Source organism: Etheostoma spectabile, chromosome 23 (assembly GCF_008692095.1).
Source record: "Etheostoma spectabile isolate EspeVRDwgs_2016 chromosome 23, UIUC_Espe_1.0, whole genome shotgun sequence".
Taxonomy (NCBI): Eukaryota; Metazoa; Chordata; class Actinopteri; order Perciformes; family Percidae; genus Etheostoma; species Etheostoma spectabile.
In genome coordinates this window covers 14942971-14966325 of record NC_045755.1, presented here as the reverse complement: position 1 = coordinate 14966325, position 23355 = coordinate 14942971, and the positions used below count along the sequence as shown (strand labels likewise).

Genomic DNA, 23355 nt, shown 5'->3' with positions numbered 1-23355 from the left:
TAGCATATCTTTTTTTTTTTTTTTGTCCAACTGTTTTGTTGGACTGGAAATTTCAGAGAGATTGCCACAGATGAAGTAGTACTCAACTCTAGGGAGATAAGGAGGCCTGGGTTTTGAAGTTAGTTTGCTCAGTATGGAGAATGGGATTGAGCATATCTGGTGGGGGCTTACATCACAGTCGTACCATCTTCCTCGATACAGCGATTGATTGAAGTGCCCATATTATGAAAAAAATCCTTTTTGGGGGGATTTGGGTTATTTTGTGTCTCTGGTGCTTCCACGCGCATACAAACTCTCCTGGGGAACTGTTCAAAATCTCCACGGCTTTCTATGGAACTAGCAGAGACAAGGTGGCTAACCCAGCTAATCCTGCCTTGTACTGACCAAAGTAGGAAAAACAGTAGCTAGATCTATCATTACCTAGCTACTGCACATGCGCAAGTTGCAAAACAGATGGTAAAGAAGTGAGATGTCTCACTCTGTAGCTACAACAGAGACCTAAACACACAGCGTGAAAACAGGATCTGCGGCCAAGGACTACAGACCCGTGGCACTGACCTCCCACATTATGAAGACCCTGGAGAGACTGGTTCTGGAACAGCTGCGGCCCATGTTGAGACCTCTCCTGGACCCCCTCCAGTTCGCCTACCAGCCCCGGTTGGGAGTTGAGGACGCCATCATCTTCCTGCTCAACCGCATCTACGCCCACCTGGACAGGCCGGCAAGCACGGTGAGGGTCATGTTTTTTGACTTCTCCAGTGCTTTCAACACCATCCGGCCGGCCCTGCTGGGTGAGAAGCTGACAGCGATGAAGGTGGATCCCCCCCTCGTGTCCTGGATTGTTGACTACCTGACTGGCAGACCACAGTATGTGCGCCTGCAACACTGTGTATCAGACAGAGTGGTCAGCAACACCGGGGCCCCGCAGGGGACTGTCCTCTCTCCCTTCCTCTTCACCATCTACACCACAGACTTCAACTACCACACAGAGTCCTGCCATCTTCAGAAGTTTTCTGATGACTCTGCTGTGGTTGGATGTATCAGCGAGGGGGACGAGGCTGAGTACAGAGCTGTGGTGGGGGACTTTGTCACATGGAGTGAGCAGAACCATCTCCAGCTCAATGTGACAAAGACCAAGGAGCTGGTGGTGGATCTAAGGAGAGCCAAGGCAGCAGTGAGCCCTGTTTCCATCCAGGGGGTCAGTGTGGACATCGTGGAGGACTACAAATACCTGGGAGTGCACTTGGACAATAAACTGGAATGGGCCAAGAACACTCAAGCCCTCTACAGGAAGGGCCAAAGCCGTCTCTATTTTCTGAGGAGGCTGAGGTCCTTCAACATCTGCAGGAAGATGCTGAAGATGTTTTATGAGTCTGTGGTGGCCAGTGCTATCCTCTTTGCTGTTGCATGCTGGGGCAGCAGGCTGAGGGTAGCGGACGCCAACAGACTCAACAAACTGATTCGCAAGGCCAGTGACGTCGTGGGGTGGATCGGACTCTCTGTCGGGGGTATCAGATAGGAGGATGCGTCCAAACTACATGCCATCTTGGACAATGTCTGCACCACTCCATGGCTTGTTGCTCAATCACAGGAGCACTTTCGTGGCAGACTCATTCTCCCAAAATGCACTACAGAGCGCCACAGGAAGTCATTCCTGCCTGGGGCCATCAAACTTTTTAACTCCTCCCTCTAAGTGTCTGACACACACACACACACACACACACACACACCACACACACCACACACACACACACACACACACACACACACAACACCCACACTAGAGAGGTTGAAACTGGACAATATATCTGTATTATCTGTTTTGTGCAAACACTGGCCTGACATGTGTGCAATCTCAAATACAACAATTATATATTATTATTATATTATTATTTAACTTTTCAACATCAAATCCTTAATTATGTGAATTATGTAAAAATGTATAATAACATTCCTTATGTAAATACCGTACGTATCCAATTCCTTATATTTCTTATTTTTGTATTTTACTCTATTATAATATTGTGCAACTAACACAGAGTTTCCCTCGGGGATCAAAAAGTATTTCTGATTCGATTCTGATTCTTGCAATGTGCAGTACAACCAAAACTATGGTGTTTTTTGAAAATGAAACCATGTAAACCTATTCTGGTACAACCCCAAAATACAATTATGAACCTGAAAATGAATATAATATACGCGCTTTAAGCTCTCCAGATTGGGTTTTCATTGGCCCGGTGCCCATCCTGGGGCCAAAATACACCTGCACTGCCTGTCAACTACTAAAGTTATGACATCATGAGGCCCCTCATAAGGCACCTCCATTGTTTTGAATTGAAGGCACATCAATTTCATGGGCTCCACTGCCCAGCGGATGATTTGTGAGTGCTATTATCCCCTGAAATCGCTCCGGAAAATGGCTGCAGTGTGAAGACAGGAATTGGTGACGGGGGGGTGTTGGTAAGAGCAAGGTCAGAGTTTATAGGGGGAAAAAAGGGAAAATTTCATGTTTCCATAAAGAAAATGTAATTTCAAAGTTTCTTTTGGAAACATGAAAGCACTTCATAAATATGACATCCAGCAAACACTAACAGACTTATGGCAGAGAAGAAGAAGAGGAGAAAATAGAAAGAGTGAGAGCAAGATGGGGGGAAAGACTGACCAATAACCTAGTTAGAAAATCAGCATGCAAGCACTTCATCTTTTTCCTCTCGTAGCAGCAGTGAGAACAGGTCCTGTCCTGCTGACAGCGAGGTTTTCATTTCCAAGCTTGACTAATTCATTATGAGTGCCAGAACTCTCCGTTGTTATAACCTTCATCAGAAAAAACGGCTGACTATTTTAAATAATATTTTCAAATTTAAACACAGTGGAGTTAAAAGCAACATGCTGTTTTTTAGAAAATTCAATTCCCGTCCCTCTTAGTACGAGCTGTTTAACTTATCTGCAGCCTCCACCAATTTAGCAACAAAATAAACAGATTGCTGATACGAAATGCTCATTAATCTAGTCCATGCAGCAATTCTTGAACCTGCAATGAACCTGTCCACCATCTATTTTCTTTTCACGAGTTTACTCTCCTTTCAAAAAGTCAAAGTCGTGCAGGGAACAAAAATGTGAATCTCTTTGGAGGAAAGCATCGCTGCGTGCTTTCATAAGACCAGCTGCCTGAACACAATACTTGGTCAAATGTTAAAGTTATCAGCGGAGTGCAGAAGTGAAGAAGCCTCTTCACCGCTCTGCTTTCCACACCTGCACTGAAGGATTTCAATTCACTGGCAAGCCCTCTATGGCAGCGCAAAGCCATTCTGCTACGTTGTGATAAAACATAACAAACAAAAAAAAGAAGTTAAATAATCAATTCCAAAGAAATGGCTGGCTATTAATCTAAAGCAGACTATAGGTTGGTACCTCCCAGGGGATTGCAAGATGATTTGCAGAGGGATTTAGGAGATTCACAGTTGGTGAAAAAGTTAACTGCCAATATTTTAGTAAATCTAAATATTTCGTAATGTTTTCAATTATTGTTCAATGTGTGCAATGAATATGTGCAACCTTGAGTCTTTGTCCATAATTATATAATAAAATTGTCTGCAAATGGGAGAAATTATTCTCTTCTATTTCAGTCGCTGTGGACATGATTTTCTTTGATAATGATGCCGAAACAAAAGTAAGACTCATAGAGAAACTGTAATGGCGACTTTAGAAATTTTTGTCTTTTGAGAAGATAATTGTGTCAGGGTTTAATGAAAGAAAGTAAACCTGGAAACATCCATCGTCAGTTTTATTCGTTGCTGGTTAGAAGAGGGAGGAATGGATGCTCAGCAAGATGGCTGCCAGGAGTTTTGTCTGAGAACTTGGCCTCTTGGAATCCAACAAAAACCTATTGAATCCTTCCTGGTATTACAGAATTTAGTGGTTAATTGATTCAAGTTGTATTTCAGTTAAATTGTGTCTCAATTTTGTGGACAATATTCCTAGTATCTGCTGAGCTTGGGCTGCAGCCCAAGTTGATGGGCTTTTGGGCCTACTAGGACTCTGAAAAACAACTCCGTCACTATCATCATTCGCAACTTTCACCAACTTCATCGACATTTGCAACTTTCATCAACTTCCGGTACATCCTGGTAAGACACATTATGCCGCCTAAAAATGCTAAAACATCTCCGTGTGAGGAGGATGGCGTTGTGACGATGAGTGTACTCTCCCAATTAATGGAGCAGCAGAGAGGGATCTATAAAGAGATGCTACTGCAACAACAAGATAACTTTAAATGTTTCATTCAGTTGATCATGGATGGAACTAACAAAAGATTGGATGGTGTTATCAGAGATGTACAGGAGCTGAAGACTAGCTTGGAATTTACCCAAACAAAGTTTGAAGAGGAGAAGATGGGATGCACTGATTGAGTCAAAGATAAGGGCACTTGAGGCACATAACTACTTCTAAACAGAAAATGGATGCAATGTTCAACAAGCTGGACTACATTGAAAACCAGCAGAGAGACAAATATTTTAATTGATGGCATTGCTGACGAGAAAGGAAGAAGTGGGGTGAATCAGAGAAAAAGGTGCGAGAGATGTTCTCAAAGAACTTGGGATTAGATGGAATAAATATTGACATTGAGCGTGCTCAGAGACTTGGCCAGTTTCAGGAGAATGGAAGGCCAAGGAAAATTGTTGTCAAACTTCTTCGCCTTAAAGATAGAGAGCTAATTCTTTCTTCTGCTAAGAAATTAAAGGGCACTAAGATCTACATTAACGAAGATTTCTCTGAAGCTGTGCAACTAAGGAGGAAGGAGTTGTGGCCGAAGATGAAAGCTGCCAGAGAGAAAGGGGATAAGGCGAGTTTGAAGTATGATAAACTGATTATCACCCCAAGGGATGGACAAAGTCAGTTGTCAGCCTAATGAGCTTTAATGCTCAATTTTAAATGTTTGTGAATATGTATGTGTCTGGTGCTATTATATGTATCACCTACTTGATGATTAAAATACTCAGAAATAAGATATTCTACTAATTATAATTTAGAATTTATTTAACTTTAATTAAGATGACCAGAATAAATAAATTACCTAAGGTTTAATACTTCACATATTAATATATGTAGTCTAAGGAACAAAATTCAAGACCTGTCTTTATTTTTACAATTGAATAAAATAGACATACTTATGATTTCTGAAACTCATCTGGATAACTTCTAGATAATTCAGAAGTGGATATAGGGGTTTTCAATTTACAGAAATGAAGAAACGATTTGAGGAGTGTAGCCATTTATATAAGAGATCATTTTCCTGTTAAAATGAACATGACTTAATGATTGATGATGTGAGTATTATGGGTACAGGTACATCTTCCACATTGAACCTATAATTCGTGTTGTTGTTATGGCCACCTAGTGCCAGGATACAGTATGTTAATGATTTATGTAATATGATAGACAAGGTGACTGAGGAAAACAGAGAGATATATTGGTTGGGAGATTTAAATATTGATTGGCTGTCTGATATTTGTCCTTTGAAAAACAAGCTTAAAATCATGGCTGACACTTGTGGTTTATCTCAATTAATGGATCAACCGACGAGAATTTCTAGTAACAATACAGGATTTTTAACTTCAAAATGTATTGATCACATTTATACTAATAATCCTGATATGTGCTCAATACCTCTTTCTGTAACAGTTGGCTTTAGTGATCACAACTGTATTGCTGTCTCTAGGAAAGCTAAGCTACCTAGAGCCTGTCCTAAAATTATTATGAAAAGATCTTATAGGGTATTTAATGAGGAGTGTTTTTTAAATGAATTGGATAATATTAAATGGAACTTGATAAGTGACATTGATGATGTTGATGCATCCCTTAATTTATTTATGGATTATTTTATGGGAGTTGTTAACAAGCATGCTCCATTAAAGAAATTTACAGTTAAAGCCAAAAGTGCTCCTTGGGTTGATACAGAGTTAAGGAGCTTAATGAATCAAAGGGAAGAGGCTAAAAGGTTGCGGTTAATCTGTGACTCTCCTATGACAAAAATCTTATTGTTTTTAAGGAATCAGGTGACCAAGGTGAATAGAGTGAAAAGAAAGAATTTTAAGAAGAGAATTGAAGATAGTGGTACTGATAGTAAAGAAGTGGAATGTACTCAATGAAATCTGGGAAAAAATATACTTGTACTTCTTTGTTGAATTTATGGTGTTTATTTGACTAAGCCATACAGATTGCAAATTATTTTATTATTATTTGTTAATAAGATTGCTAATTTTAGAGAGACGATGAATACACGGTGGATTACAACTCAGTTGATCTATTGAAAGGTGTATTATGAAGATAAAAGGTGCAGTTTTGAATTTCATCAGGTTAATGTTGTGCGGTGGAAAGGTTGTTGCGATCTGTGACTGTTGGGGGGTCTGCTGGTACAGACAACCTGGAAGTCGGCTGTTGAATTTATCAGCTGACATATTTCTAAACCTATCTGTCACATTCAACAGATGTTTGTTAGTGGTGTTTGTCCAAACTTTGGAAGGAGGGTAAGATAATTCCTACCCAAAGACACAAAATCAACTTTCTGTGGTTCAAATAGTAGGCCTATTAGCATCTTGCCTATTTAAGTAAATTATTGAAAAGATTGTTTTGAGCAAGTGCAAGATTACTTTTCGAACAATGATTGACTACGATGTTTCAGCATGCTTATAGACGTGGTCATTCCACCTGCCCTGCAATGACACAAATGTCGGATACTGGCTAACATCTATTGACAACTCAATCTTGTGGGTACACTACTACTAGACTTCAGTGCTGCCTTTGTGTGTTGACCATGAAATTTTGATTTCTAAACTTATTAGTTATGGTTTTACTTTCTCTGCCAAGTGGTTTAAGAGCTATTTGTCTGAGAGGTCGCAAAGAGTTTATTTTAATGGTGCTTTATCTAGTAGCAAGTCCCTGGACTGTGGTGTTCACAAGAAGTTGCCTTGGACCTTTGTTATTTTCAATTTTTACAAATGATGTGCCTTATATACTCGTAAGGCTAAATTGACTAGTTTGCTGATGATCTACTCTTTATATTCAGCCCCTGTGCTACAGATTAATCGGGTTATGTCTATGAGATTAGCAAATTGTAAATTGGATCAAAACAATAAACTTGTCCTAAATATTTCAAAAACTGTAGTATAATATTCGTTCTAAGTATAGATTATCTGACAATCCCAATTGATATACAGTAAATGGTCAAATGTACAGCAAGTGAAAAAGGTGAAGCTTTTGGGACTTTGGCTTGATTCCACATTGTCATGGTCGGATCATGTTAACAATGTTGTTACTAAAATGGGTAGAGCGTTGGCAGTTGTTCGTAAATGTGCACAGTTTTTAAAATTACAGTTGTTTAGGCGTGTTGTTTGTTCATTGGTTTTGTGTCATTTGGATTATTGTTCTGTTGTATGGTCTGCGGCATCAAGCAGTCATTTAAAAAAATTACAAGTTGCACAAAATAAGGCTGCAAGACTGGTTCTTGGTTGTTCTTCGAGAACCAGGGTTGCAGAGATGCATGAACGTCTGGCTTGGTTGGAGGTCAGGAATAGACTATCTGTTAATATGTTAGTATATTTTCATGGAATTATTAATACTGGGATTCCTAAATTTTTTTATGATAATATAACTTATTGTTCAGACATTCATTCACATTATACAGAGGGGGATAGTCGACAGATTTCTTTACACTACCTAAATCTGACTGTATAAGAGGACTTTTTTTTATAGGTCAATTGTGTATTGGAACAATCTTCCAGTTGGGATTCGGGACAAAAAGGGAAAAACTGTTTTAAAAAAAGACTTAGTTACATTTGTTTTCGATATTTAATATTGTCTGGATGGTTGAGTGAGGTTGTATCATGGCTATATTATTCTTATTATATTTAGTTTTTTAGTATTTTTTGCATTCTCAGTTTTGTTTGTGAATTTAATATATATATTTTGTGAGTATTTTTGTTGTATTTTGTCTTTTGGTTGTATTGTTTGACCCCAGGAAGAACTAGCTGTCGTCTTGGCGTCAGCTAATGGGGATCCTTTTGAAATAAAATAAAATAAAAATAAGGCATAGGCAATGTGTGCAGAGGGTATAACGTCGCACCTGCAGGTGTTAATTATTTGGTTACTCTTTTGTGGTTAAGATTTGTGTTAATGTTATGGAACATATCCTAAAAGTTGTCAAACTATGTTAAATAAGAGGGGGGGGGATTATGATGTTAAAGGGATGATAAAATGAGAAAAAAATGCAGTGTATATTTGGTCAGACTAAGCTGAGAGTTAATAACAAATATTGTGCAGTACAATCATCCACAAACAGTTCTGTTGGCACTTTTTGCTACACCCTCTGTCACAGAGAAACCGACAACTAGACAGCTAAGGAAAGAGAGCTATATATCAAGTGAAAGCTAACTTGTGAGACAGCAACTGCTAGCCTTAGCCAATGCTAAATTAACTTATTGATTTTTCCCTAGCCGTTATTTGTAATTGAAAAATATCCGTCTTGGTAATTCAGGTTCCTTATTCCACATAACTGAATGAGGAATTGGCAATCCAATCTTGATGGAGTGAAAAAACATCAACATCCAAACTCTCGCTAAAGCTAACTAGCTTAAAACAACAGTCTGCCAGCTCAGCTTTTGACTGTAGTGGAATCCATGGGATTTGGTGTGATTAAGATACCTACTGATAAACCTTATTTAAACACATTGAATTCAATTAGTGGTAGCTTTTTTATATATATATATATTTATACTAATTGAAGACAGAAAGACACATTACAGAGATGCTTTCATTTTCTTTGACAAGAAAAACCTCTGCTGTACCTAACACCAGCATCTAATAAGGGATTTATAGGCTTGATTTGAAACGCTGCTCAAGTTCACACTTTCTCTTACGTTAATCCACCAATAGGATTATGGTGATCAGGAGTAGCATAAATGTACCGCTCAGCTGTCCTCAAACCTTAGGAATGTCCCACAAATTACTGAAAGTATGTGCAAGATGAATGTCAAATTTACAAGAAGAAATGACAAACAGAATTTTGAGAGAGCTAATAATTTCCACAAATGTCTACTTAACCCATATTTGCTGTGCTATTCTTTGTAGAAATATCTCCTCCGTTTGACTTTTTGTAAAAAGCAATATACACTCAAAAAAAAATCATCCATTGTGAATGTAATTACAGCTCTAGCAGGGAATGTCATGCTACTACTTGAGAGTGAAAAGAAGCCACCAAAGCTGCAATGTGATTCTCTCGATTCCACCTCTTGACTGGAGGTTTCAGATGCGGTCCCTGACATGCATGATTGAAATCCCCAATGGCATTATATGAAAGGACCAGCCAGTTGCCATCAAGATTATTATTAAATCAAAGCACAATGGCAAAGCTAACCTTTATATGATCCTTACCAAGTGTTTGTTCAAATCCACATCTTTTTGGGGAAGCCTTGTCCTAAACATTTTGACCCAATCTTTTTCACCCTTTTGTCAAAATTCCAAGCTCTGCCAAGGAAGTGATACTAAAGTGGAGATCAACAGTTTGTTTCAATAACATTGATTTGAAAGGAATTTCGGGTGTTGGGGCAAATACTAAATTGTATGCTCAGTAAAAGTTACATAAAAAGACACTTGAAGTTTGAACATTTTTTGGACCATTTTAAATCCCCGACTCTTTTAATAATAAACATATTTGAGAACATGTACATAAAACATTAATCTCAGGCAAGTACTTTTCCTATCTGCAAAAACTCACAAGCACACATTGGTTCACAGCCCAAAAGGTACAACAAATAAAATCATGTTTGTTTTCATTGTTCACTCAGTGACAGCCTAACACAATGAACATGCAGTTGTTAAACTCAAAAAGGAGCATTACTTCAGAAAAAAACAAAAATCCAACCTATTGTGAGATTGTCGGCGGCAACATCAAAGAGATTAATCAGTGAATATCTTGTCAGGGTAAATGTCTGCTTGAAGCCTGGTGAAAAAAACATAAGCAGCTCCAAGTGCAGTGAAGCCTCAAACTATTATAATATCATCATGTTCTGATGGTATCTGGACAGAGATCTCCCAGTGTTATTTAAAGAGATTAGTAAACAGGATTCTTTGATATTTTTGATGATTTTTCAACTGGAAAGCCTCAGCAATATGTATCCTGGTCACAAATCTTCAAAAAAGAAAAGAAAATATCTAAGGAATCCATATCAACAAAACATATGTTAAGAAAACGTACAATTGGGCAATGTATTGCTATCTAGTTAGCTTCAAAAATAGTATAGTTTTGGTTCTGGCTATAAGTCTGAGAAATTGGAAAGAATGCTGGGACAAGAACTGAACAATGAAAACAAAGATTTAATGGAACAGGTTGATGACAAAAGCAGGACCTTCAGAGATTTCTAAAAGAAAGTGAGGAGGTTAGGAGGGTTCAGGAGGAAAGAAAGTAATCACTCTATGACTGCTACACACAACAGTGAGATGTGGAAATATTTAATCCACACAAAAACGTTTGACATTGTACTCATCTAAGACAATAAATACTTGAAGTGGTACCAATCTGATTTTGAACTGAAGCGGGTGCTGAATCCCGTCCACTGGCAGTGAATATCATCAACCCTGCTGATGATGGAATAAATACGACACAACTTAGCAAAAAGAAAATAAGCCAACCACAGAAAAGAGGAAATCTTTGATGGACATCCCCAACAAATAATGCCACATTATTGTTCGAAACATTGTTATATCGAAGAGCCAATTTCCTTTAGATTGTCCGTGTAAAAAGCATTTCAATGTAACTGGTTGGGACTTCGATTAAACTGATGGGTAGCTTAATGTAATTTAAGATTGTCTTATGTTTTGCATATACAATCTCAATGGGCAAAGTAACTATAGTGCTGAAATGAATGTAGTACAACATTTACATCTGAAATGTAATCTGAGTATGTAGCTTGACCAATTCTGGATTGTAGGCCAATATATTAGAGTTTAAAATACAACCTGATAATATGTCTGCCAATGTTCTTTTTCTGTTTTTGGCCACAATATATACAGAGCAATTGAAAAGTAAATTTGTCACTGCTTCAATTTTCACTGTAAAATACAATATGAATGTATCATTTACGTCTGGCAGTAAATGAACTACACTTTACAGATTTAACATAGTGATTGACACAGATGGAAAACTCTTTACCTAATTAGCGACGTTAGCTCTGAGAGGCACTGTTTTTAGGACAAACTATAGAGGGAGAGGACTGGAGTTTGGCAGACGGCAGCACACACAGCTAAGTAAACTCTCTGGTCTAATAACGGGCTCCTTCTGCCCTGAGGTTAAACAGATCCACTAATCTCTCTCTTTGTTTGGTTTGGGTTTTGCATTTATCTAAGCAGCACCCAAAGCGATGGACGCCGGTGCGTTGGCAGCTCTGCTGTTTCCCTCAAGCTTGAACATTTGACTAAATATGCAGGTGCAGAAACATCCACCCACTAGAAATAAGACTAATGTGTTCATTAGTCAAGATACAAATTTAATAAAAGCTGGCACTTGTCCATGCATGTTTAGTGGCTTGTTATTTGGATTTCTTAATCGATCAGAGCAGCAAGATAGATGAAAAATATTTACCAGCAGACTGTGCATATAGATCCATCATGCATTTTGGAGGTCTAAATATTGTAAATAGATGCAGAGTCAGTGAAAGATTAATGCATCTGCCTGTGTATAGGCTGACAACCAGCCTTTCAGACAGTTACATAATCAAGCTTTTTTTCCAGACACATGCCCCCATGCTGAGATGTTGGCTGAGAGCAGATAATGAAAAGATAGTGTAGATGTCCGCTGAGATCTATGACCAGGTTCAGACTTTGAGAAGCAAGCCCTCCCTACTTCATCATCATAATGCTGATGTGGCAATAAGCAGCAACCCACACTTGAAGGAAGACCAGGCAGTTACAGTCAGGGGACACCAAGTACTAGGAAATTGCATTACAGGCATTCCCTTTGGAGTATTTAAAAATGGAAACATTGGAAGCCTTGTTTTATTGCTTGTGCTTTCGATGAGGTCTTTCCAAAGCGCTTCTGACAGTTTGTGATGCAGAGAATCATCAGACATGAAACAGCAACTTCACAGAGCGGTATTCTGAGGTGAAGTTGTGATAAGTAAAAGTGTGATATGAATACTTTCATCTGCGTGGATATGCAATCTAACCTTCATGCCACATCTTTCCCCTATATATAGTTCTTTCCTTAATGGAATTTGACTGTATTGCTATGCAGAGGTAACCCACAGTGAACCATATTCATTATGAAAGTGAGACCTTTTGAAGATCCTTAAAATGGCTGAAGCTTCCCTTGGTAAGTCTCCTGTCTGAATGTACCATATGCTTACTATCATATAAGACAAAGAAAGCAGCTTATCCTAAGAAGCTGGAAAATCACATTCAAAGTCACCAAGATTTGTCCATTTATGGTTACTTTGAAAATGTCCTCATTCTAAAGATGGCTTAAGGCCTGGTACACATATACACGGGTATTTTAAAAAACTGATTTTTGTGCATTTTGGCCTTTTGTCAACACACAAACCACGTTTTAGGTCTTTGCCATCCTGTTGCCAAAATTAGTCTCCAGTAACAGAGAACGTACAAGCAGCTTGAAAATGTCCCTTTGGAAGCATGGCGGTTATGTTCACAGAGGCTATGTTGTTATAATTGTTATAAACAGATATCTACATATGAATGCAGAATCTGTAGGCAAGGGGATAAGATTTTTAAGAAATATGTGAGGTAAGATCAGAGTATCCTGTTGTGTACTAACACATCTACAAAATGTGTGCTAGTATTGTAATCAGCTGTAAATGTGATTTAGTTTGCAACCCAGCCATCTCTATGGCATCTTTATTATGTATTGAAGCTGTCAGATTAAATGTGTGAAAAAGAGGCATAAAGAACACGTTTGTCCATGCAATACTACTTTATTAATTTGGTCATATGGATATATAAGCTACAAAATGTAAAAAAATGATAAAAAAAAATAAGTAAAAAGGAAAAAAATAAGGAAAAAAATAAGGAAAAAGCACAGAAAAAGTAGTTGAAGAGATATTTTGTTGATTTCAAACCAGCTCTGTGTCATAGCAGTGTGGGCAGTGTGTTTAAATGAATGCCTGCTTCCTTCTGTGGCGCCAGTGTACGAAGCTTATCGCGGAGCAGAGCAGCCTAGGTATGCCGAGATCAGCCAGATGATGCCAAAAGCATTGCTCTTCTGTGCTCTGGCACAAGGAGAGAAGCCAAACACTGTTCTTCTAAACACGCTACCCACACAAAGATGACCCAGAGATGGTTTAAAATTGTTAAAGATTCCCTTCAAGGCTACTGGAGCAAAGAGCCAGGATGGTAGACAGCTGACAATCATCTCTCAGTCCGCAGGTGACAAAGATCATTACTACATCTTTACAGAGCTTAGTCACATTTCAAGGTTTTATGGTCTGTGAACTGTCCAAGCAGTTCAACGAGCATGTACCAAACGCTTAGTGCTCCTCAGTGGTTACAATCTGCTGTACAGGTCTGCCACCTTATTTATTTAAGGAGAGTTCCTCCTCCTCAAAGGTTGTGGTAATTCTTAAAAGAATATGGAGTGTGGAAAAAGACAGCCACCTGGGTCAGGCTCAGCCCAGGAATAACGTACACTGTTCTTCATTACCTTGATTTACATTTTTAGTGTCACACATACAACAAGTCTAATTCTTGAGACAACAAAGAAACTTATCATAGCTCATGCCACTCTACAGCCAATCAGTATGCAGTGTATGTCATCTGTATATGTTAAGACGTAGTGCACATTTATTCGGAGTTCTCATATTTGCTCATGGGGACTTAACTGTCTGTCGGCGAGGGAGATTGCAATCTGTGTCCAAGGCTGCCCATTCGATATTTTAAACCCTTATCATCATCTGACAATTTTATGAATAATAAAACATGATCTTATAATGTGGCAGAATTGCGCGGAGCCTTCAAATCCTCTTCTGACATGATTAGAGAACATTGAAGTACACTTATGTTTATGCAATGTCTGATCAGACTAACGGCTTTTCCTATTAACATATTAAATGAATTGCAGCACCAGAGACAAAGATCATTAGGCAGATTTTCACCACGGGGAAATCATTTGGACAATGCATTGTCTAACAATGTACGACTACAGCGATGCATCACACAGCCTCAACTTGTTTCAGCATCCAGCTTTCCCCTAATCCTTCACAAACTACAGCCCTGCTGGTGTTTGCACTTTGTCGAAAAACAACCCTTATTTCTTCAAGGTAGCTGTTTCATTTCAAAAGCAAGCACTCTGTGATTTGCTGTTTTGTGTTCTGTGATTAGTCATAACAGTGACTGGCATGCCGCAAACAGTAATGGCTAATGTGTCCATGCAGTGACGTGCAAACACAAGTTACAGTTATCATACTACATCTCTTCCCCAGAAGCACAGACTGTCTTAGTGTACTAAACACTGTACCCTTAGGGTTTATCCCTTTATCAGATGCGCCTGTCTCTCTCTCACCTTCTCCAGCTCAAGTTATTTATCTGCCTGCAGTTCAAACGCAGGTGTGACATTGCTTCGTCTTCATATGCTAAAGACATAAACAGTGGCTTGTTAAGAGGTTTTTTTTTTTAATTGGCATGGCTTGGGTTTAGAGATTTCTAAACTGCTGTGCTTCCTGCATGGTGCTTTGGTTAAAATTTGCATTTAAACGTTAGGTCTACCTGTTATTGGCTCCTCTAGAAATATGAGCGAGAGTGCTGCAGCACTCTGGGATAATGGTCTCGGAGGACGGTGGCTCCTATAAAGAGTGTGCACATAAAGTGAACTTAGGCCACAGCCATTTACATTAGAGGCAGTCAGAGCTCCCATCATTTTTCTTTGATCGTCGGGCAAGATGTGTACATTATGTTTATTGGAGTTACAGGTGTGTAGGGCTAAAGGAGAGTATAATTTACATAGTAAGGACTGAAACATAATTCCCAGGCCAGGTCCAAGTAGCTGTTCCACCCATGAAACAGCGTCAGTGATGATCAGTGCAGAATCCCATAGGAAACACATTGAAACACATAAAGGCAGTCCAATGCTCATCCTCATCTACTTTTTTCTTTTAACAGTGGCCATGGCTATTAACCATGAACCTGGAGCCAGACACACCCATTGCTTCCTTCTGTCAAAAAGAGCCTCTTTGGTGCTACACTGAACACACACTCTTCGAGTATGCCATCCAACTGCGAGAAAACCCAACGGACTGCTTAGCACCCACTGTAAGTACTCACACACACACTCTCTGCTGGAGTGAGCTTTTGAGTGTTCACTCATGACACTCACAACAAGTCAAACCCCAAAAGAGAAACTCATCATCAGCTCTGATTTCTGAAGGAATCATTTCCAAATGATCCCCCCTTCTGTTCAAAAATCGTAGTTACAGTAGGTCTTACATCTGCTTTCTGCACAGTTCTAATCAAAAAGAGTTAGGTCTGTCTTAAATGTAAATAGACTGTATTTGTATTGTGCTTTTCTAGTCTTAACAACTACTCAAAGCGCTTTTTACATATTACAGGCATCATTCACCATTCACACACATTCATACACTGTGGCCAAGGCTGCCATACAAGGTGCCACTGGCTCATCAGATAAACATTCGCACCGAAAACAATGCCAGTGTCAGGCATCGGTCCGATGCCATACGCATGTACTCGTACTTGCAATCATAAAATTACTCCAATTCTACCTCCGATACCATCTCATAGCAATGTTACATTAACCTCTCTGTCGAGCAGGTATAGGCAGCAAAAGAAGAGCAATGCCAGCCGCTTCTACATTTTTGACTGTAAAAATAACAGAGGCTCCTACCCAATAGATGATTACACTTGACAACCAGCCATTATCATTCATTAATAATACTGGGTTTCAATGTGTTCTAAGTGTACTGGAGTCGAGGTATGAGATTCCCAGCCGTCAAATCATTACAGAAACCATATTTCCAAAGCTGCATGACTTTGTGAAAAAGCACATCAGCAGCCTGTTACCCATAAGCTTTACCACTGATATTTGGAGTGGCAGTGTCACCCCTGCCCAATGTCTCATAAACATGAAGAAAGCAATATTAAATTCCATTCTGTCTACATGCGGTCCCTACACAGCGCTGTTTTAACAACCTCAGCGCTCTTCTGCAAATTCAGTGCAATTTTTTATATATTTTTTTACAAACAAGCTCAAACGAAATCAGTCGGTTTGTAGTCTAACTGCTTATATAGTTTGCTACAAGTCTTTACATTTGGACAAAATCTTGTTACTTTAGCTGCTTGTGTAAACAATGCATCCTCTCTGCTGGAGCTGGTAACACATGGTTACTTAATATGCATGTGAATGACATCAGACTTTGCTTCTTCATTCTTTCTAAACTTCACTCAGTATTTTGAAATCAGGAAGGATATGTGTTATTCTATTGACATTAGCTCAGTGACAGTGAAATGTCCAGCCCATGGCCACTGAGCTTTGAATACAAAAAAGGCATGATAACCTACTTTGGAAACACTGCTTTGTTCTAATTGAAAACAGTATCAGAGCAGGCCAAAATCATTTATTTAAACAACTTTATTTATGCTTTTATTCTTGCTTTTTATAGGCAACACATGAAACCAGCAAGTGAATGAAAGAATTAAAAGACTTCAAATAAAGGAATGATAAGAGCTTAATAAAATTTCAGCTTCCGACCCCAGAGGGTATCGGCGGGTACCCAAATGTAAGTACTTGCACTTGGTCTTAAAAGAAGTGGTATCATTGTGTCCCTACACACCAATGACGCAGCATCGGGAGCAATTCAAGGTTCAGTGTCTTGTCCAAGGACTGCAGGGTCAGGCATCAAATCACCAACCTTCCGATTGGCAGGCAGCCCCGATCTTTACATATAATTTGAACGGCTATGGGTCAGTGCTTGCAATAAATTTCAATTTACATACACCATCTTGGCAGACGGAAATGTATGTACACACAAATGACATATTTACATATTGCATACCTCCTCCGAAGCCACAATCACTTTAATGAACCTGGCAGGTAGCATTAATATATCAGGTGTTCATAATATCATTCATGTGAAAAACTGTAATCACAATCAGATAATTTTTTTAATGCGTAGTACACCATCACTGAATATATGCTATTCTTTAAAGAGCTACAGTACCTACAATTTTGTGCACTGAACCCTTAAAATGACTTATAGTTGTATCCTTGGCCTATTATTACGGAATGTGTGACATTTTCTAACATGTCAATGGGGTTACAAGAGCTTGTTTGACAGCGATAGAAACAGGAGCTCTTGACCACGAACAGAGTTGTGAGTCTTCAGATGCCTTATGTAATGTGCTACAGTGATACTGAAACCATGAACAAAGAAGCAGTGTAGATAACATAGATGTAGTCTGTGTGACGTCAAACATATGTTGCTGAAGAGCCAAAGAGGTGGAGTGTGGATGGACCCGAGGCGGGCCGAAATAGGACCTACAGTCTCCTGTCACTCAAAGCAGCTATGTGCTCTAAATTAATTATGCTGGAAATTAGTTAAAGAGACCTGTAAACCTGTTAGTTTGTTTTTGCTGTAAAGTTGCGCATTTTAACCAAGGCACGTATGGGGATTGAGGTTGGGTTGATGCATAAGGAAAATCTGATCACCTCAGGTAAGTAGTTATTTATGGTATTGCATATTAAATTGACAAACAATTTTTAACCTTACTAGCTGCATAGCTCTAAGGATGGATTTAGGTTGGTCAGTCAGTTTGTTGGTCTACCACGTTGGTCCATTACTTTGGTTTATTACCAAAACTGCAAAACTAATAACTTTCCCATCAGTCCCAGTTGGACTTTGTGTTTGTTGCTAATCAGAAATCAGCAGAATGCTAACACGCTAAACTAAGAGGGTAAACATGTTATACCAATTTATCATTATGTTGCCATTGCCAATGTGAGCATATTGGCATGCTGATATTAGCATTTAGCTCAAAGCTCAGTTGTGCCGAAGTACAGCCTGGCAGAACTGCTCACATTACTGTAGACCTACTGTCTTGTTTAAATACAGTATATTCTTACATAACCATCTAAACTTTATAGCACTGCAAATACAATATAGTGTATTTTAGAGGTGAAAATTATGAATCCCAAAAGCCATCAGATCAGGTGTCTCTCTGTCATGCCAGATGGTTTCTGCTGACAAAATGGACACCATGTATGGCAATGTGCAAGCACTTGATATCAACAACCTCACTTCACACTGCGGGAGTGTACATGGACATTATCAGCAGACATTGCATCTGCACACACACACACACACGCACACACACACATGCACACACACTCACACTACTGTTTGATGCTGTTCCACCAACAACACTGCAAAGAGCTCTCCCTCTTCATCATGGCGACGCTGTCCAGAACCATATCTCAAATGGAGTTGCGGCTTTTTCAGTTCATTGAGATTGAGATTGTGTGTTGATGTATGTGTTTATTTGTATGTCTAGCTACATATCTGTTGCTTTCATTTGTATGTTAGGTTATGTCTCTTTGTGTATCCGTGTAAGCGGCAGCTTATTCATCCGTCTAGTTTTTTCATAGTATGTGTTTGTGCTCACAAAATCCCCAATGGACTGTCATATCAGTTCTGTGTGAAACCAGCCAAATCCCTGCCACAGATTAACAGGAGAGGGCAGCGGCAACTTTTCAGGACAAGAGTAGAGGGAGCAGTCGAACCAATTAGGAACTTGCAACCCGGCCACCCAGCCCTACACTCACCCTGGCTGGCTCAAGATAACAGAGCCGACACATGCTCAGACAGATACACACTGGGTTGCACTCGCCGCATACCCACTCATAACTTTGTAGCTCATTCATATGCAACACGGTGCCAAAACATTATCCATTAGCTGCAACAAGGGCCTGAGCATTCTGCTAGTGTCAAATATGCATGAGGGAGTGGAGGTTTGTGTCCCATAATCCTCCAGGCAATTAATACAATCGTTTTTAGGGCCAAGCACCTAGATGCACACATCAAACCTCTCCCTGGGCTCGTTGAATTTTTTAGGTAGACTAATTTACCCTTACGTTGGCCAGAGGCTTGCTTTTATGGATTGGAGCTGTCTGGAAGCCGACGGCATGCCATACCTTGAGAATTGTCCGCAATGATGTATGGGGCTCTAGGGACATTACATTCACAGTGGAAAACACTGCTGAAAAAGCTGTGGTGGTCTGTACTGCTGATTGGATTGTATCACTAATTGAGAAGTGATTTGGTGTTGGATTTGCTAAGCTGAGTTAATATATGCTCAGTCCTGCAAGTGAATTGTTTTCAGGGAAATTACTTTGTGTTGAGATTTGATCCATTAAACATTTACGCCACACAAACGTGGTTGCAGACTTGACTGTCATAGAGAATCCCATTTCGTCTTTATACATCCATGTTTTCTCTGCACCACTGTTCCTGCGGAGTGTGTCGTCGTCTTCAGTATAATGCAAAGCATTTAATTCAGGCTCACTTTTTGTTGTTGCTTCTGCACATGTTTTTAGCCTCCAGTCAGATATTGATTAAAATGTTCAGTCTAGTGTAAGGAGAGGGGGCCTGCTATTCAGACGCATTCGGTTGGTGGGGAAGCAGTATTGATTGCACTTAAAGTGACAAAATTGAGGAGGCTCACTTTGACACGGTATCCCTATTGCTGCCAACAGACAAAGTGTGGGCCAGAGAAGCACTGCAGATTGATTCCTGTGATCATGAATGGCTTGAGACCTATAAATCAGTCGCCCAAGCTATGTTGCTTGAGAATAAGTCAACAATTTTTCATAGTGCTGTGGTAATGTAAGGACTGACAGCCAGCTAATACTGTGGTAATGAATAGGCATCATACGCTGAAAAGTTCTCACAGCTCTATGTAGTAATAACCCAGCATGTACAGCACGTAGACTGGTAGTATATTTTAGAAGGCAGGTATTGCGGGCAGCCGGTTCAGGCGTCTATGGGATTTTGTTGTGCATTATTCACTGGCAAGGCATGAAGCTGATACAGCCTCTCCCCCTCTCATGATCATCCATCAGGTAAAATTGCTTTCTTCTAACGTTAGGCTGTCAATGAGAAATAACAAATGTAGCCATGCATAGCAATACATAATGACAGGGTAATAATGCCCAGAGGTCAGAGGATTGTGACCTCAGTTAAGGCAGCTTGTTGAAGGGACTACTTGCATCACCAGGTCACCAAGGAATCTTCATCTGAGGGGGCTGCTGACAGGTGGTCCACTCTTCTGTGATGTGTTTTTTTTTTAATCATTGAAACAGCATGCTTCATGTCTTTTAAAACATGTAATTTCGACCGTGATGTTCTTAAAGGTCCCATGTCTTGCTCATTTTACGGCTTTTATTTCTTCTTTTCAAAAAAATAGTCTAAATATTTTTACTTGCATTCACCCTCTGTCTGAAACGCTCTGTTTTGGCGGCTGTTTCTTAAGCCACTCTCCCGAAAATATCCCTGTCAGCTCTGATTGGTCAGCGTTTCTGGGTCTTTCGCATCTGCTCTCGGTTTCTCTGCACCATTATACCAGCCGGAGAATGACTGTAACGGTTCTGTAGCGGCACTTTTTACCTACATATAGTGTTGTAGTGGCACGTTTTACCTACATATAGTGTTGTAGCAGCACATTTTACCTACATATTATGTAGTTGTGACATCCCAACCGTATGGAAGTCCTGACGGGCCGTCTAAAGGCACCTTTTCTGATTGCAGGCGATGTGCATTTCTCTATGGGTTGACAATTTTTGATACTATGACAGTATTTATTTAGCACCTTGACCTGCTTTATGATCAAACAAGACCTTGAATGTAAACACTTGAGGAAAACCTTAACTGGGAAACTCAGAGAAAGCTTCAAAAGCATGCAGGAGCGTGATTGAAAATATTTACATCACCAATGTTTCTGATTGGGCTCTTTGAACACTACTCAAAACATTTTTACACAACAGGAGTAAGAATTGGGAGGTGAATTAAGGAGAGGCAAGACAGATGGAGGAAAGACCTGTACGGCTCAAGATGGACAATTTCAAATCTGAAAAATGTACAGTACATAGACATAGTTGGCTTGTGTTTGAAGACAGGGGAAAGCACAACAAGCACACAACAGGATAGAGTCATTAAATGAAGGAGAAAGCAAATTTAAATGCTTTAGTGGTCTTTCTTCCTTCCCAGTTTTCTCCTTATTGTCTGTTGCCTGCAGGTCCCTGGATCCATGAGCTGCATAGCCAATTAGCCATGAACGTAAAAGAGAGAAAGCTGGTTGCAAGTGATTAACACACTAAACCATACTGGATTTAGAAGCAGACATGTGGATACACATGGAAAGATGAATGTTCACTATGCACAGTAGTAAAATAATTTCTCGGCATCACTTGTTTTGGCTCTTTATTATATTATTAACATTCTTTTTGTATTAGAGCATGTAATTTCACTGTAATTTCAATCAAAGCAACATTTTGGCCCTCATCTAATATCATCTTAGGTGAGAGACTGTGAGAACATGATAAACATGGGGAACTGGTTTATTGTAGTTTTTTTTACTCAGCGTACATTGAGATTCATATTAGTGAGGCTCTACACAAGCAAACACAGCATGGTATATCATCACAGCAAGTGATGCGTGCATGTTGTTGTGGGGTGGGGTGGGGTGGGGGGTGGGGGTGTTAAGTGAATTGTGAGGTCTAGATGGTATTGTTCTTCGCAGGGTAGGACTCAAAGGACGTTTTAATGAATGCAGCTTGGGGAGTGCAGGAGGATTGTCTGTCATGGCAGAAGGAGGGATATTTACTGTGTTTCTGATGTAGACACTGAATTATTGAAAAGGAGATCCGGGCACTGATACTATGGGTAGCACAATTTAAATTTGGTTAATTTCAAACTTAATATAGTTAGTTTTTTTTCATTTTGGTTTCTAAATAAAAGGTCAGTTGAGCAAAAAGATACAGTGTGTTTCATATCTTTTGCATATATAAAGTCCTTCACTCTGCAGACCAGAGCTTAGTTTATGTGCACTGCTGCAGTGAAATTGAAACAAATGGCTGAGAGGAATGCTCTTGATAAGTTAGATGTGACAGTCGACTCTACGCAGCCTTGGGTAGCTTTGTTTGTATGTGTTTGTAAAGAAACAATGCAATGATAAACCAATATATATATATTCCATCCTTGATGCATTGTATTTGTTACCTGTTTTTTCAAAATCAAAAAGCAGGAGGCAACTGGGAATTAATGTGCATACATACATCGTTAATATTGAGTATGAGTTTCCCTGACATAGTAATATATTTTAATCATTTTACGATTTCAGTGATTCAAATGAGCAGGTTTCTCCAGCTCGGTGGGATTAGCGATGCTCGGATAAATGTGTGTGTGGAGTAGCTAAACGGTGTGTAGGATTGTGCAGTCGTCTGTGCAATTGCTTGAATGCTTGTGTATGTTTTGTGTGTAACCCGTGGGTAATAAGCATCTGACCCTGCCTAGATCATTTCCCTTCTTGGTTTTAATTAGGTTGTAAATGTCAACATATGAACTATTCTCTTCCGCTGTGTGGAGCATGTGTGCAGTGTTTGTTGTTGGCCCTGCTGAAGGACTGCTGGTCATCTTTCGTCACATGTTGACTCGTCAGATAATTAAAGTATGTAAATGACTCAAAGGCAGGGTTAAAAATAGCTGCTTCAGGCGTCTCTCCCTGAACTCCATTCTTCCCCAATATGCATTACAACAAGCAGGGGATACACGTCTTGGCAACCACCAATTAAGGCCACATATCTCTCACATAAGGGCTATTGCTTCATCAAAGCTCTGAGAATAATGAGATAAAGTAAACAGTAATTACTGGAACCAGGTCACTGATTACAGTTCTGTCTCTGACTGGCCCAATGCGATTTCAAGGCAAGGGAACTTCTTCATATAGCCATTTTAAAGCAATCTGACCTAATGGCATGCAATAAAATCAATTTATCTTTCTGAATTTCCATCAAGTATTTTTCATACCGGCCCTCTTTCCACCACACACGTTGCCAAATCCAGCTAAATTCAGCCATGGAGATTGATGATGACTCCTCCCCACTAAACATACTGTATATCCATTACCTTAGGGAGAGATCAGTACGGATTTTAAAACAGTTATCAATCTGGGACGTAATTTAACTTTAATAGAAGAGTGAGAGGTCAAACAGTGAATTCAAAATATGGTTTATCAGCACAGACAAGACATTGTGTTCTTTTGAATGTTCTCAAGTTGTTCAAGTGATTAAAA

General features: G+C 39.5%; 1 protein-coding gene across 1 annotated transcript in view; it reads left to right on the top strand.

The window, feature by feature from the left end:
- The window catches only part of chrm2a (cholinergic receptor, muscarinic 2a), an 81606-nt gene that overhangs the window by 19733 nt on the left and 38518 nt on the right, over positions 1-23355 (top strand). The window contains exon 2 of the mRNA XM_032505118.1: positions 15160-15309. The gene's annotated coding sequence lies outside the window, so the exon portion shown is untranslated. The remainder of the gene's footprint in view (positions 1-15159; positions 15310-23355) is intronic.